The 15692-nt window shown below is 36.2% G+C and overlaps 1 long non-coding RNA gene across 2 annotated transcripts in view; it reads left to right on the plus strand.

Moving 5' to 3' along the window:
- LOC146405807 (uncharacterized) overlaps positions 1-15692 on the plus strand; it is a 382566-nt gene that overhangs the window by 217215 nt on the left and 149659 nt on the right. Inside the window, exon 3 of one of the 2 annotated variants that reach the window (XR_014838977.1) lies at positions 12634-12726. The exons of the other annotated variant lie outside the window; for it this stretch is intronic. This is a non-coding gene — a long non-coding RNA (uncharacterized LOC146405807). The remainder of the gene's footprint in view (positions 1-12633; positions 12727-15692) is intronic. 2 annotated transcript variants of the gene reach the window in all.

The following is a 15692-nucleotide window of genomic DNA, read 5'->3' on the forward strand; positions in this document are numbered from 1 at the left end:
AACACTGGTATGCTGTTGGTGGAAATGTAAACTGGTGTAGCCACAATGGAGAAGAGCAAGGAAATTCCTCACAAAACTTAAAAAAAAGAACTACCGTATGATAGAAAGACCAATACTCTCTTATTACTTATACATGGAATCTATAAAATAAAACAAATGCTTATGACAAAGCAGAAACATGCTCACAGATAAAGAGAACAAACTAGTAGTTACCACTAGTGAGATGGGTGAGGGAAGGAGCAGGACAGGGGTAGAGGATTAAGAGATTACAAACTAGTATGTATAAAAAGATAACCAATAAAGATATAGTGTCTAGCACAGGGAATTATAGCCCTTGTTTGCTAATAACTTTAAGGGGACTATAATCTCAAAATATTTAATCATTATGCTGTATAACTAAAACTAATATATTATAAATCCATTATTCAATTTTTAAAAACTCAATTTAAGACTAGGGATATCTTTGATAACCCAACATGATTGCTAATTCAAGGAGGCAAAAAATATATCAAAGACAGAAAAACAAAGACCCTGGCATTTCCCACGATGCACATGCTCCCAGGGACAGAGATTTATGTATTCCAAATTCAGAGTGGATTATAGGAGCACATTCCAAAACCATAGTCACTGTACTCTCTTAGCACCCAGCTGGCAATAGGCTGAGCCTGGCTGGTTGTCAAGCATGGGCCAATCCCAACCGGTGCTGTAATCATGTTGCCGTTTCCCTTGAGTGTTTAAGTTGAAGCCTCTTAACTTGAAGGCAAGATCACATTCGCTAGGAGTGTTTGAATGGAAGCTGTGAATACGAGTAAAATGATACCAGAATCACTTCCTCCTCCAAAGTTACACACACAGATACTTTCGGAGGTTTTTTTTAAATTTTTTTATTGTGGCATCAAAGACCCTTTCAAATGTCAGAATTAATTAGTTCCTTGTTCTTTATGTGAATGAGGCAAAAAAATAACTGAATGCTACTCTGTTTCTGTAGCCTTTCCAACTGATGGTACAGGCAGAGTGGTTTCACTCATTAACAATGACGTAATAAAAAAACCCACAACTTTCATACCTATTATCCTTATAAACTGGAAAGACATCTGCTTTTCCCTTTCTCCTTCAAAACACAGACAGATGGAGGTCTGATTTCAGCATCCTGGGAATGTATGCTCTGAATTCTCCTGTCCCAACCATGTTGGCAGTTGGAACCAAGAACCTTTAGAAAGTTTAATCCAGTAATCCTGTTCTAGAAGTCTTTCCTAAGGAAATAATCATTTATAATGAGGCTTGTTAGCAAGAATAGTTCTTTCATTGCTACAGGTAAAAGTCAAACCTTGGAAGTAAAATAGTCTTTTCAATAGAGAAATGGATAAATAAAATATGGCATTCATATAATGGAATGGTATTAGGTTAAAAAATTATGAATTCAAGTATTTCATAGTATTTCATTCTATAAGAAAAAAAGCAGTGATCAAAACTAGATAGTCAAATTTTGTAATAGTATGAACTGGGTCTGATCTGTTTATCACCAAATTCCCAGTATTTAGAAAAACGCCCAAAACAAAGCATGCATCTCTCCTTCCTTCCCTCCTTCCTTCCTTTCTTCTTTCCATAATACACTAGTAAATTAATGAATATATGAATATTATGTGTGCATTTGATGATAAACAAATTACTGTCATAGACTAGCAAAATATTAATAACAAAGTATGCATCTTGAGTGATTTTATGTTTTCATTTTAGGTATTTCTGCATTTTCTCTATTTTCAATGACTATATATTACCTCCATCATAAACAAATTTTGACACATTAAAGAAAATTTAAGTTATTATTTTTCAACTCTTCAATGGAGTTTGGACAGTCGCTTCTATCTTGAAGTTTGTTCATAAAACAGTTATTGTGGAAGATCAGGGTAGAATGTATTTGACCTTTGGAGGTAAATGTAAATAGTCTTTTGACCTTTGGAGGTGACAGTATACAGAGGCTGAAGTGCCTCCGCTTCACTCTCATGCTGTTCTCACATGCTGATGGGCAATTTGAAAAGAATCCATCAAGAACGCATCTCGCAGGAATTCTCAGCTTCATGAAATGATAAAGGGTCCAAGTTTTCCTTAAACTAAACAATCATCCAATTTTTCTATTATCTCCATCCTTGCCTTTGTGTTTTCAGCTTTTTCAAAACCACATAAAGTTTTAGATTAGATATTTTACTATTAATAGTTCAGATTTTGAACAAAATGTTGATGTATAGTTAGACACAACCAGTTTCAAAGTATCAACACCATTCCATAAATATCATGTCTCTTTTAGTGATTGTTACTCATATTTACTTGTTTTTTCCCCAAAATGAAAGCTTTGCTTTGTTTTGCTTTGCTTCCCTTAATCTCCATGATAATCACCATGATAAGAGAGCATAAAACAGGAGATGAATTTCAGTTACAGCCTTTTATCAAATACCAACTGTGCACAGCAAATTAGATATGCTATGACTCTATCTTGATTTGTGTTTTCCATAGAAACAATCTACCTAAATGCATTACTGATTTAAATTCTATAGTAACAGTGTGACAGTATGAAAAAGACTAGGAAGAAATAAAGTCCTAATCTGCAGCAAAAATTCATGTAATTCACCAGCTAAAGGAAATACTGTATCTGAAGCCCAGATATATTAGCAGAAAAATCCCAAATTTGCTAATGAGCTGAAAAAATGAATCTTCACCGAAAAAACAATAGGAGCTGTAATGTAGGGAACAGTGTATGGATGTGTGTTTGTGTGGTTTGTGGGCTGAGGAGAATGATGCTGAGGACTTTGGGAATACTATAATTAGGCATGCGTTCTTACACTCCTGACCTAGAGCAAGTAAGAGAATTTGTAGTGGATGCTAAGCAGCACGTCTGGCAAGGGATTAACAGAGCTCAGTCACTTCTCAAAGGCATACTGCAAGTTGGGCTCAAACCATTCTTCCTTTTTTTACTTTTTTTCTATTTTTGGACTTGAGCACATGTCTCCTGAAACAAACATCATCCATCTCACTGTGAATTCACTAACACTGAACCCACTCATTGCCTGTCTGAAGCTTTCTTTTTCATAGTATCTCACCCAAAATCCTATCTCCTCTGAGAAGACCCTTTGGGGAGCCTCTGTCTTCTGATTTTCCTAAACATTCATTCATTCATTATGTTTTGCATTTTAGAGGTGCACGTGCACCATATGGAAGTTCCCAGGCTAGAGGCTAAATTGGAGCTACAGCTGCCAGCCTACACCACAGCCACAACAACACGGGACCTACACCATGGCTCTCGGCAATGCCAGATCCCTGACCCCCTGAACGAGGGCGGGGATTGAACCCACATCCTCATGGATCCTCATCGGGTTCATTTCCACTGCACCACATTGGGAACTCCCTTCCCCATCATGTATTAACAGCACCCCATATTTGACATTTATCTGTACTCTTTGTTACTTTTTTTTTTGGTCAAATAGATGCCTCTTCTCTACTAGATTTGGAATGTATGTAAATTATTACCATTAAATAAAGTCTAATGTATTTTACTGTCTTTGTATATCTGACCCCCTTTGTTTTATATTTTAAAGAGAAAAAAATAGATCTGATCCATTCTTCTATTCTCAGTATTTGGCAAAGGGCTTTGTCCAGTAATTATAGAATTTAACCTCTATCGTATGAGTATTTCTTTCCATTTTATAGTATTAATACCTGTCTGTGGGTGTGTATATTGGATGAGCATTTCACTCCTTGGGTTTGTTTGTCACTACCAGTAGACCCATCTTCTCAATGTGCATCCACAAAGAGTTGTAAGCTCTTTAGGGCACCGAGAAAACATAGAAAAAGAAAATACATATGACCACAAAAATTTTAGGGAATACTGTTGACATTGTGACATTCAATGGCATTGCGAAAGCAGACAATGGAATATATTAAAACCAGCATTAGGAGTTAATTATTACTAAATTTTATATTTTCAAAATTTCCTCAGCCCAGCCATTTCCTATTATAATCACCAAGATCCATAGTTAATGGACATGACCAGTAGAAACAAGGTGAACAAGCCTGCCAGTGAAGGATTTTCTTCCAATTTGGAGATATTTTCTAGGAGATTTTATTCAAGAATCCTCCATTCTCTGAGACTTGTGGCAAATTGTCACATAGATCCCTTCCCTTGATCACTGGAGAGTTTCTTTTGTTTTTATTGAGGTATACTTGATTTACATTGTTGTGTTAATTTCTGCAAGATGATACAGAAATATCTTTTTCTATCCTTTTCCATTATGATTTATTAAGAACATTGAATAGTGTTCTCTGGAGCACTGGGAAGCTTCTAGATGGACTCTAGCTCTCCTGGCCTATTGATACCTAGGCTTCTCTTATATTGCTGTCTAGAGAGAACACAAAAATGATGTCACAACTCCCAATTACAGTAGTAGAACGGTAATGACAAACTTTCTAAAACAAAAATAGAAAATGGACTTTCAGTCTATGACCCTGTTTCACTGAGAAGCTGTTAGAGAACAAAGATGCTAACTAAGGCAGGTGTGATTTCTGACTCTTCTTTATCTCCCTAAGCAACATGATCTACTGGCACTTTTTTTTTTTTTTTTTGTCTTTTTATGGCCACACCATCATCATAGGGAGGTTCCCAGGCTAGGAGTCCAGTTGGAGTTGTAGCTGCTGGCCTACACCAGAGCCACAGCAATGCGAGATCCAAGCCATGTCTGTGACCTACACCACAGCTCACGGCAATGCCAGATCCTTAACTCACTGAGTGAAGCCAGGGATTGAACCCACGTCCTCATGGTTCCTAGTCAAACTAATTTCCGCTGAGTCATGACAGGAACTCCTGGTCTACTGTCCCTCACTACCATTTTGGAGGAAGAGGCCAGCAAAAGTTTTAAAATTCAATATGGCAAGTCTCTTTAGACAATAGGAAGCCAACTGTGTAGTGAGCTGAATTATTCACTTTTCAACTAGTTATTTTGATGAAACGAGCAAGTGTCCAGAAAGTGCTGAACCTGGAGTTGAAGGAGAGTCATTATGAGTTCAAGGTACCTTAACCACACTGAACTCAGTGTCCTCACCCACATTACTCGAGAGCTGTTCTGGAAATGAAATGAGAGCACAGACATGCGAGTGCTTTGGCACTTACGGTGCAGTATCCCCAGGGAAGTCAACGTTGCTTACTTACACTGAAGCACGCCGGGGACTCACCCGCATCTATTTCATTCCTCCCTTACTGTGGGATAGCCATCCAGGCTGGAGAGGACTTATCCATCTCCAGCCTCAGAGGGTCACTCTAACTGGCACAAGTCACTTTACACTTGACATTTCTCTGGTCACCTGGATTGATTCAAGGGTGAGCATATAATAATTTGGCCTCATCATCTGATGAAATACTTTGGTTGGATGGTTGGAAGAACAGTACTGGCTAGCTCTCTGTCTCTCCCTCTCTCTCTCCCCGCTCCTTTCCCATTCTCCCTTTCTTCTTATTCACAGTACCATTGGCTGCTATTTTATGACTCAGGAAGAATCATCTTAGGATAAAAGAGATACCATGGGAGACAGAAAAATAAAGAGAATGAAAATAAGGCTAACCCTCTTGAGTCACTTTCCAAAATCTTTATAAAATTTCTGCCTTGAATACCATACTATGTATGCTTAATATAAAACAATAACATTTTTAGTCCACCACTCAAAAAATGTCTCTTTCAGAAAAGAAAATGATATCATTAGCACTCTAACAAGTCCTTCATATTTCAGAATGTTTTTTTAAATACTTAATTTTGAAAAAAGTACTCTTTGAATAAATCATTTTAGCCTAAGAATCAATCATTGCTATCTTGGAGTGTACAAAAATATTACTTGACAGAATCTATTAAAAAATAACATGAATTCAGAAATTGTTCCTTGGATGTGTAATTTTATAATTGAAAGTGTTGACTGTAATTTTAAGAAAGATATGTGTATCACATTTTGAGGATGCATACAATAAGTTACGTGACTATGGTATGTAAGTATAAACAATATACACCTGTTACAGTATAATATACACATTACATTCCATACACTATATTTAATTATTATAATATGTATACATTAAGGTGCATATAAGATGAATAAGAAAAAATAGCCATCAAAACCAAACGATTAAGTACTCACCGCTTAGAATAACATTTCCATGATATCGCAGACACAGATGCCAAAAGTACTATGTCCCGAACATTAAAACATAGTGTAAACAGTAGTGAAAATCATTTACTCTGGAAAGTTTTTAGAAAACTCAAAATTTGGTTCTAGAAAGGGCAAAGAAGATGTAGATTCAGAGTTTAAATCAGATACTTCCACGAAAAATGAGACTGGAGAAAATCATTATTCCAAATTAGTGTACTGCTTTCAGAATACACTATTTAAAATTCACAAGGAATTATGTTAATTAATAAATTTATAATTTGCGCACATAATCGTTCTTATGTTCCCATTCAGACAGCCATTTCCAGGCCCCCTTTGGCTGCCCGGCATGTCCAGTGTAGCGGAACACTGCAGGGCAGCACAGGGGACTTAGAAACAGTCCGTTCTCCAGTTTCTCTGTGACTCAGGCACCTTTTTCAATTCTAGATACACTTTTAATGAACTGTTCTTTTTTTAACTGGATTTTATTTTGGTAAAATGTACATAACAAAATTTGCTGTTTTAACCACTTTAAGTGTTCAGTTAGAGGCATCAAGTCTCTCCACAGTGTTCTTCATCGTCACTACCCATCTGTAGAACTATTTCATCTTTCGAAACTGTGCTCACTAAACACTACCTCCCCTTCTTCCAAGCCCCTGGCAGCCACTGGTCCTCTACTTTCCATCTCTATGGATTAGACCACTCTAGGCACCTCATATAAGTGGAATCATACAGTATTTATCCTTTTATGATGGTTTCAAGGTTTATCCACGTTGTAGCATGAGTAAGAATTGCCTTATTGAGGCTGAATAATATTCCATTTTTGTGTATATCACCTTTGTTCATCTGTTAATCTGTCGTTGGATATGTGGGTTGCTTCCACCTTTTGGTTCTTGTGAATTATGCAGCAATGTAGGTGAATATATAAATATCTGTTGAGTCTTTTCAAGTATTTTTGGTGTATACCCAGGAGTGAAATTACTGGATCATTTGGTAATTTGATGTTTATTTTTTGAGAAACTGCCATTCTTCTTTCCACAGTGGCTGCACCACTAGCTATATAAGTCTTCCAATATCTCCACACCATCGCCAACATTCATTATTTCCTGTTCTTTTGCATTCCTTAATTCCTACAACTTCTGTTCTATAAGTAGAGTCAATCATAGTATCTACTTTGTAAATAAGTATAAAATTGGATGACATAATGCAAGATAAATGCTTGGCCTCGCCTGAAACGTCTTAGATTCAAACTACTTATTGAACAGTTGAATAAATGAGCAGAAAGAGGAGAAGGAACTCTATTCAAATGATTACAGATTATTTCCTTTGTGCTTGGAGTCTTTGAGAGAAAGATCATTTTTATGAAATGTCTACAGATGACTTAGTACAGTTGGCTAAAAAGTCTTTCTTCTCAGGTTCATCCTCTCTCTGTTGTGTTTTACCTTCTGGCCTAGATTACTAATGGGAGCACCAGAATCCTCTTTCTGAACATTTTCATTTGACAGACATTTTCTAACAATAAAATTAACACAGCATATGTTAATGATATTTCGGAGGAATATTTAATTAATGACTGTATTCTTTTGAGATCTTTAGATAAAACTGTCTTTTAACCATAAGTTATTTTAGTGGAGATATTCTTTTAGCAGATGGGTCCTTTTGAAGATTGTTTTTCCCTTTGTGATATGAATATTTTTAAATGGATTTCAAGTAGAAAATGTACAACTTATTTTATACACTCAAAATCAGTTTCCTCCTGAATCCATTGTTCCACCTTGATAACAATCATCTGAGTTAAATACATGTGGAGTCTTAAATAAACAGTGATGCAAAGCACAAAAAAATACCTAAGACAAAAGCAATTTAGCTTATATTTGTTTTTTGGTGCTCTTGTGTGTTAAATCATTAAAATCACATCATTTTGGAACTAGGCTATTTAAAGGAACAGATAATAAAATGGTGGTTAACATTTATTGGGTGATTATGTTATGCTAAGGATTATAAAAACACTGAGTTTTACCTTAGTTAAATATGAGAACAACCCTATTAGCTAACACATTTTATTTATTTATTTATTTATTTATTTAGTCTTTTTAGGGCTGCACCCAATGCATATGGAAGTTCCCAGGCCAGGCGTTGAATCAGAGCTACAGCTGCCAGCCTACACTACAGCCACAGCAACACCAACTCCAAGCTGCATCTGCAACCCACACCGCAGCTCATGGTAATGCTAGATCCTTAACCCCTTATATGAGGTCAGGGATTGAACCCATGTCCTCATGGATCCTAGTCATGTTCGTTACTGCTGAGACGTAATGGGAACTCCAGCTAACATTTTTATTATTCCCAGTTTGTGAGAGTAAAAACTAAATTTTAGAGAGGGATTATGTAGTAGACCTAATATCACACTGTTTACCCAGGAGTCGAAATCGTGCTGTGTGATATCAGACCCCATAGGTATAATCACTTCACTGCACTGGCTCCGCTATCTTTAGTAAAATATACGAACTTTGTAGTATGATATTATTTTGTGCCAAAAAGAAAGCATATTGGTATGCAGGTGTACTCAGAAGGACTCTTTCAAATTCTTTTTCTTTTTAATTAAAATATAGTTGATATATAATGTGCCAATTTCTGTACAGCAAAGTGACTCAATTATACATATAATATACTCTTTATTATATTATTTTCCATCACGATCTTTCCCAGGATACTGGTTTTTCTTCCCTGTGCTATGTAGTAAAACCTTATTATTTGTCCATTCTAAATGTAATAATTTACATCTAATGACCCCAAACTTCCAGTCCATCCACTCCCTCCTCTTCCCCTTTGGCAACCACAAACCTGTTCTCCATGTCTAGAGAGTTTGTTTCTGTTCTGTAGATAAGTTCATTTGTGTCATATTTATGATTTCATGTATAAGTGATATATGGTATCTGTCTCTTTCTCATTTACCTTATTTAGAATGAGAATCTCTAGTTGCATCTATATTGCTACAAATGACATTATTTTGCTCTTTTTATGACCAAGTAGTATTCCATTGTGTACATACACCACATCTTCTTAATCCATTCATGTGTTGGTGGACATTTGTTTCCATGTCTTGGCTATTGTGAATAGTGCTGCAATGAACATAGAGTTACATGTATCTTTTGAATCATAATTTTCTCCAGATATATACCCAGGAATAGGATTGCTTGATCATACAGTAGTTCTATATTTCGTTTCCTGAGGTACCTCCATACTGTTTTCCATAGTGGTTGAATCAACTTACATTCCCACCAACAGTGTGGGAGGGTTCCCTTTTCTCCATGTCCTCTCCAGCATTTGTTATTTGTAGACTTATTAATGATGGCCATTCTGAACCAGTGTGAAGTGGTACCTCATTGCAGTTTTGATTTTCATTTCTCTAAAAATTAGCACTGTTGAGCATTTTTTCGTGTGCCTACTAGCCATCTGTATGTTTTCTTTGGAGAAATGTCTGTTTAGGTTTTCTGCCTATTTTTCCTTTTTTTTTTTTTTTTTTGGTCCTCTTTTAAAACCAGCTTTTCTTATTCAATGTTAAGTTTTTTTGAGATGCATTCATGTTATTGTGTGGCATAGTTCTTTCCATTTTTAATTTTTATTAAAATATAGTTGATTCACAATGTTGTGCCACTTTCTGCTATATAACAAAGTGATTTGATTGGATTTTTTATTTTTATTGATTTATATGAATTGTATATTTTGGAGATTAAGCCCCCTTTTTTTTTTTGCATTGTGTGCAAATATTTCTCGCATTCGGTAGGTTTATTTCCGGGTTCTCTATTCTGTTTCATTGGTCTGTATGTCTATTTCGGTACAAGGACCACACTGTCTTGATGACTGTGGCTTTGTAATATTCCCTGAAGTCTGGGAGAGTTATGCTTCCTGCTTGGTTTTTGTTCCTCAGAATAGCTTTGGCAATTCTGGGTCTTTTGTGGTTCCATATACATTTTTGGATTGTTTGTTCTAGTTCTGTGAAAAATTCATTCAATTTGCATTGAATCTGTAGATTGCTTTGGGTAGTAGAGCCATTTTTGCAATATTAATTGTTCCAACCCAGGAGCATAGAATATCCTTCTATTCTTTACATCTTCTTTAATTTCCTTGATTCATGTTTTATAGTTCTCAGCATATAAGTCCTTTACCTCCTTGGTCAGGTGTAGTCCCAGGTATTTGAATTTTGGGGTGCAATTTTAAAAGGTATTGTATTTTTGGATTCCTTTTCTAATATTTCATTGTTAGTATACAGAAATGTGACTGATTTCTGAATGTTAATGCTATATTCTGCTACTTTGCTGAATCTATTTCTTCTTAATTCAGTTTTGGTGGGCTGTCTTTCTCTAGGAAGTTTTCCATTTCTTCTAGTTGTCCAATATGTTAACCTGTATTTGTTTATTTATTTTCTTGTGTATTTTGTATTTCTGCAGTATCCTTTGAGATTTCTCCTTTTTCATTTCTTATTTTGTCTATTTGGACTCTTTCTCTTTTCTTCTCAGTGAATCTGGCCAGAGGTTTGTCAATTTTATTTACCTTTCAAAGAACCAAATCTTGGTTTTATTGATTTTTTTTCTGTCGTTTTTTAATCTCTATTTTATTGATTTCTTCTCTGATATTTATAATTTCCTCTTTCTGCTGAATTTAGGTTTTTTTTTTTGGTTCTTATCTTTCAAATTATTTAGATCACATGTTAAGATTTGAGATTTTTCTTGTTTTTTGAGGAAGGCCTGTATTGCTGTGAACTTCCCTCTAAGAACTGCTTTTGTGTCATCCCATAGATTTTGTATGATTGTGTTTTCATTGTCATTTGTCTCAAGATACTTTTGGATTTCCTCTTCAAACCATTTTTGTTTGTTTGTTTGCCTGTTTGTTTAGTAGCATGTTCTTTAGTCTCTATGTAGTTGGTTTTTTCTCATTTCTCTTCCTGTGGTGATTTCTAGATTCATGCTTAAAATAATTTCTATTCTCTTAAATTTGTTTAGGTTATTTTATGTCCTGGACTATGGATAATCCTAGAGAATATTCCATGTGCATTTGAAAAGAATGTATATTATGCTTTTGGGGGATGTAATGTCCTTAAAATATCAATTAAATATTTTTTATTGTATCATTTAGGATCTATGTTTCCTTATTAATTTTCTGTCCAGAAGATATGTCCATTGATGTAATGGGGCATGAGTCTCCTATTTTATCACAGTCCCATCAATTTCCCCTTTTATGTCTGTTAGCATTTATTTTATGTCTTTGGGTGCTCCTTTATTGGGGGCATATATATTGAGAACGTAATATCTTCTTATTGAATTGATCCCTTCATCACTAAATAGTGCCCTTCTCATCCATCTTTATGGCCTTTGTTTTAAAGTCTATGTTGTCTGATATTAGTTCTGCAATTCCCACGCCCATCATTTCCATTCTCCTGAATATCTTTCTCCATCTCCACACTTTCACCTTAAATCTGTTCTAAGGTAGGGTAGGTCTCTTATGGGAAGCATATAGTAAACTTATTTTTCTATCAGTCTGCCACTCTGTGTCTTTTGATTAGAGCATTCAGTACACTGACCTTTAAGGTAATTATTAATAACTACACATGTATTGCCATTTTAAACCTCATTTTCCTGTTGATTCCAAGTTTCTCCTTTGTTCCTTTTTTTCTTTTTGTGGTATGATCATTTCTTTTTATTTTATGCTTGTGACTCAGAAGAACTCTTAATTCTATCTTATAGACTTGATCCAAAGTGTCTTTTTTTCCTTTTTTCCCTTTCCTCTATTAACACAGAATCTATGTGCCAGGTACAGCAGCAATTGTGAGGGTATAGAGAGATAACACATTGCCCCTTCCCTCCAATGAACACTTGCTGATTGAGGAAAGAAATCAGTTATCCAATTACTCTATATGCTTTGTAAAGTGTTATGAAAAGAAAAGTAGCATATCTTTAGAGCTATGTCTCTCAAAGTGTGGTCCTGAACTAGCAACATAAGCATCACCTGAGAACATGTTAGAAATACACATTTTTTGAGCCCCTCTCTAGATCTACTATTGAGTCAGAAACCCCAGGTGTGGGGCCCAGCCATCTGTATTTCTGAAAGCACTCCAGATGATTCTGACGCACTGAGGTTTAAGAATCATTTGTCTAGAGCAAAGGCATCAGGGTAGGATTTCTATAGATCCTAATGCCTCAGTTGAGTTTTGAAGGATAAAAAACTTTCTGGACAAAGACTAGTGTTCCAAGGAAGGAAGGCAACATTGCCATCTCCAGGGGTGTACTAGAGCATAACCATGCAGGGAAGTGCAAGCCATTCTGGATGACTAAAGTTTAATAATCTTGGTGTGGAGAATAAGGGATATGGGAGCAGGTGCAGCTGATTAAATTCAATGGATCAGATCACGAAAGTTCTTGTAAGTCATGGTGATAAGATTAAATTTTATCTTGACAGGAATGGAGCATCATTAATGGATTAGAATCAGAGTAATGATTCACAATGGGGGAGGACCAGAGGCAGGAAGATCAAGTAAGACACGGCATAAATGTAAGTGAGGAACAGAGAGATTTTAAGCTTTAAAAAAAAAAAAAAAAAAAAAGAGCAGTAGAGGAACAGATAAGATGATATATTTTAAAGACATTCTGGTAGTCATGTCAATTCATTGGAGGTAAGAACTACCCAAAAGAAATGGACAGTCCAGGATAAACTACCTACCTTAATTTGGGCATCACTTCACATATCATTCTGCACACCTCCTGCATCCCTTGCTGGGGTTTGCTGATGACTTCGAGGTGTGAGAAACCATAAAACCACTTGACACCCACTCATGCATAACTTGGAAGTGAAAAGGTGTTAATGCTCCATGGGGAAAATCTATAAACAGTGGGGGTGGGAAGCCAGTGGATAAAGAATTCTCCTTTTCTCTCTCTGATACTAAACAACTTCTTGGGTGGCCAAATTGATAACATGTCTTTATACTGGCTCTCTTTCATTCTCTGCTTAATTACCCCAACCCTAACTCCTACCAAGGATTGCACTTCCTAGCAAGTCGTATTAATGATCCTTTGCTTCAATCTCTGCCCTCTGGGGAACTGCAGATAATTTGCCACTGTTAGATTGAGTACTTTGTGATCACTCTAGTATGAAGTATTTTGATAGATGCTAGGGATCAAGCAATCAACCACACATAGCCACTGCTGTCATGGGCTAAGAATCAGTGCTATATACAGACAAGAAAGCTGACAATTAAAATATAGTATTATAAATACTCTGATGGGGAAATGCGACTGCTAAGGAAACACAGGAGAAACTGCCTTAAGAAAAAATTAGGAAGACGTGGTGAATGAGAGACATCCATGAAGCTTTCAAATGAAGATGTCTATAAGCTAATGAGATTTGGGCTAGAAAACTGATTCGGGATTCATTAGTTTATAGACAGTATTTGAAATCATCAGAATGGATGAGAGGGAAGGGGGGGTGATTGTAAGGGTAAGTGTAAGAAGAGCATGGAGGCCTAAGAAGAGCAACGAAAATACTTCTTTGGCCCCATCACTAACTAGCTCCATGATAGTGCGACAGATAACTCACTTTTCTTACTCACTGGGCCTGAGCTTTCTCATCTCTCACAAGAGAGGTTTGTTTAGGTAACTTTCAAATCCCCTCTCCCTTAGGGTATTTTTTTTTTCATACATTAACTACTATATTAAGTCCATGGGAAGAAGGAATGCTGGAGATTGGGCAAAAATAAAAGTATTCTTAATTTATAAAATACTTACTTCCTTAAGTAAATCTCTGTCTTGTTCATACAAAACAAGAAAAAATGTGCTTTTTTTCAGTTTGAGAGAAAAGCATATATTGTTCTGTAAAATACAAGCCTTCCTATTACTGCATTTTCTTTTTTCCGCAATGAATTTTATTGTATTTATGGTTGTACAAAGATGATCACAACTCAGTTTTATAGCATTTCCATCCCAAACCCCCAGTCCATCCCCCAGCCCCAACCTGTCTCATTTGGAAACCATAAGTTTTTCAATATCTGTGAGTCAGTATCTGTTCTGCAAAGAAGTTCATTGTGTCCTTTTTTTCAGATGCCGCGTGTAAGTGATAGCATATGATGTTGGTGTCTATCTAACTAACTTCACTTAGCAAGATAATTTCTAGGTCCATCCACATTGCTGCAAATGCCATTCTTTCTTTCCTTTTAATGGCTGAGTAATATTCCATTGTGTATATGTACCATATCTTCTTTATCCACTTCTCTGGATGGACATTTAGGTTGTTTCCATGTCTTGGCTATTGCATATAATGCTGTGATGAATATTGTGGTACATGTATCTTTTAGAGTCAGGGTTTTCTCTGGATAGATTCCCAGTAGTGGGATTGCTGGATCAAATGGTAATTCTATTTTTAGTTTTCTGAGAAAACGCCATACTGTTTTCCACAGTGGTTGCATCACTTTACATTCCCACCAGTAGAAAAGGGTTCCCTTTTCTCCACACCCTCTCCAGCATTTATTATTTGTTGACTTTTTGATGATGGCCATTCTGGCCAGTATAAGGGGATGCCTTATAGTAGTTCTGATTTGCATTTCTCTAATAATGAGTGATGTTGAACATCTTTCTATGTGTTTTTTGGCCATTTGTATATCTTCTTTAGAAAATTGTCTGTTTAGATCTTCTGCCCATTTTTTGATGGGGTTGATTTTTTTTTTTTTTTTAGTATTGAGCTGCAGAAGGTTTTTATAAATTTTGGAGATTAATCCCTTGTCAGTTGCTTCATTTGGAAGTATTTTCTCCCATTCTGTGGGTTATCTTTTCATTTTGTTTAGGATTTTCTTTGCTGTGCAGAAATGTTTGTTTAATCAGGTCCCATTTGTTTATTTTTATTGTCATTATTCTAGGAGGTGGATCTGAGAGTATATTGCTGTCGTATGTCAGAGAGTGTTTGGCCTGTGTTTTCCTCTAGAAGTTTGTCTAGGTCTTTGCTATTACCGCATTTTCTATCCAGTGTGCATATAGGATGAATGCACTCATGCATGGCAAAATAAATGGCTTACTCAATAGCAGGGGAAAGCAAAAGATCCTAACTTCTGATACGCAGATGTTTCGTGGCACACATGTTCTTCTCTGTCAGGAAGAGTCTTGCATAATGGCAGCAGATTATTTCCCTGAACACTATTCTCACTGAGCCCCACTCGGGAGTTCAGACATCAAAAGGACAACTGCATCTGTGCTCTGCCCCATCACTGCCAACCGGAGTCCCTTCCCATGTATTTCAGCATGGTGGGAGATAAAGGGGCAGCAAAACACCAGACCAGAACAAACACCTCATTGGAATCCACAAAACAAGGCAATACAAAGCACTGGCTTGACCAATATGAATTCCTGGAGATTGACATGAAGATTCTGATTCAATATGTCTAAAGTACGGTGGTGTGGGAAGCTGCCTTCAACCTCCTTGACAGAGCCAATCCTTAAACCCTTTTGTTGACTCTGGTAGTGACTTCACATTGG

This window comes from Sus scrofa, chromosome 2 (genome assembly GCF_054392235.1).
Source record: "Sus scrofa isolate SSC_HxYL_T2T_F1_AM1 chromosome 2, Sscrofa_HxYL_maternal_Yorkshire_Landrace_v2.0, whole genome shotgun sequence".
NCBI lineage: Eukaryota > Metazoa > Chordata > Mammalia > Artiodactyla > Suidae > Sus > Sus scrofa.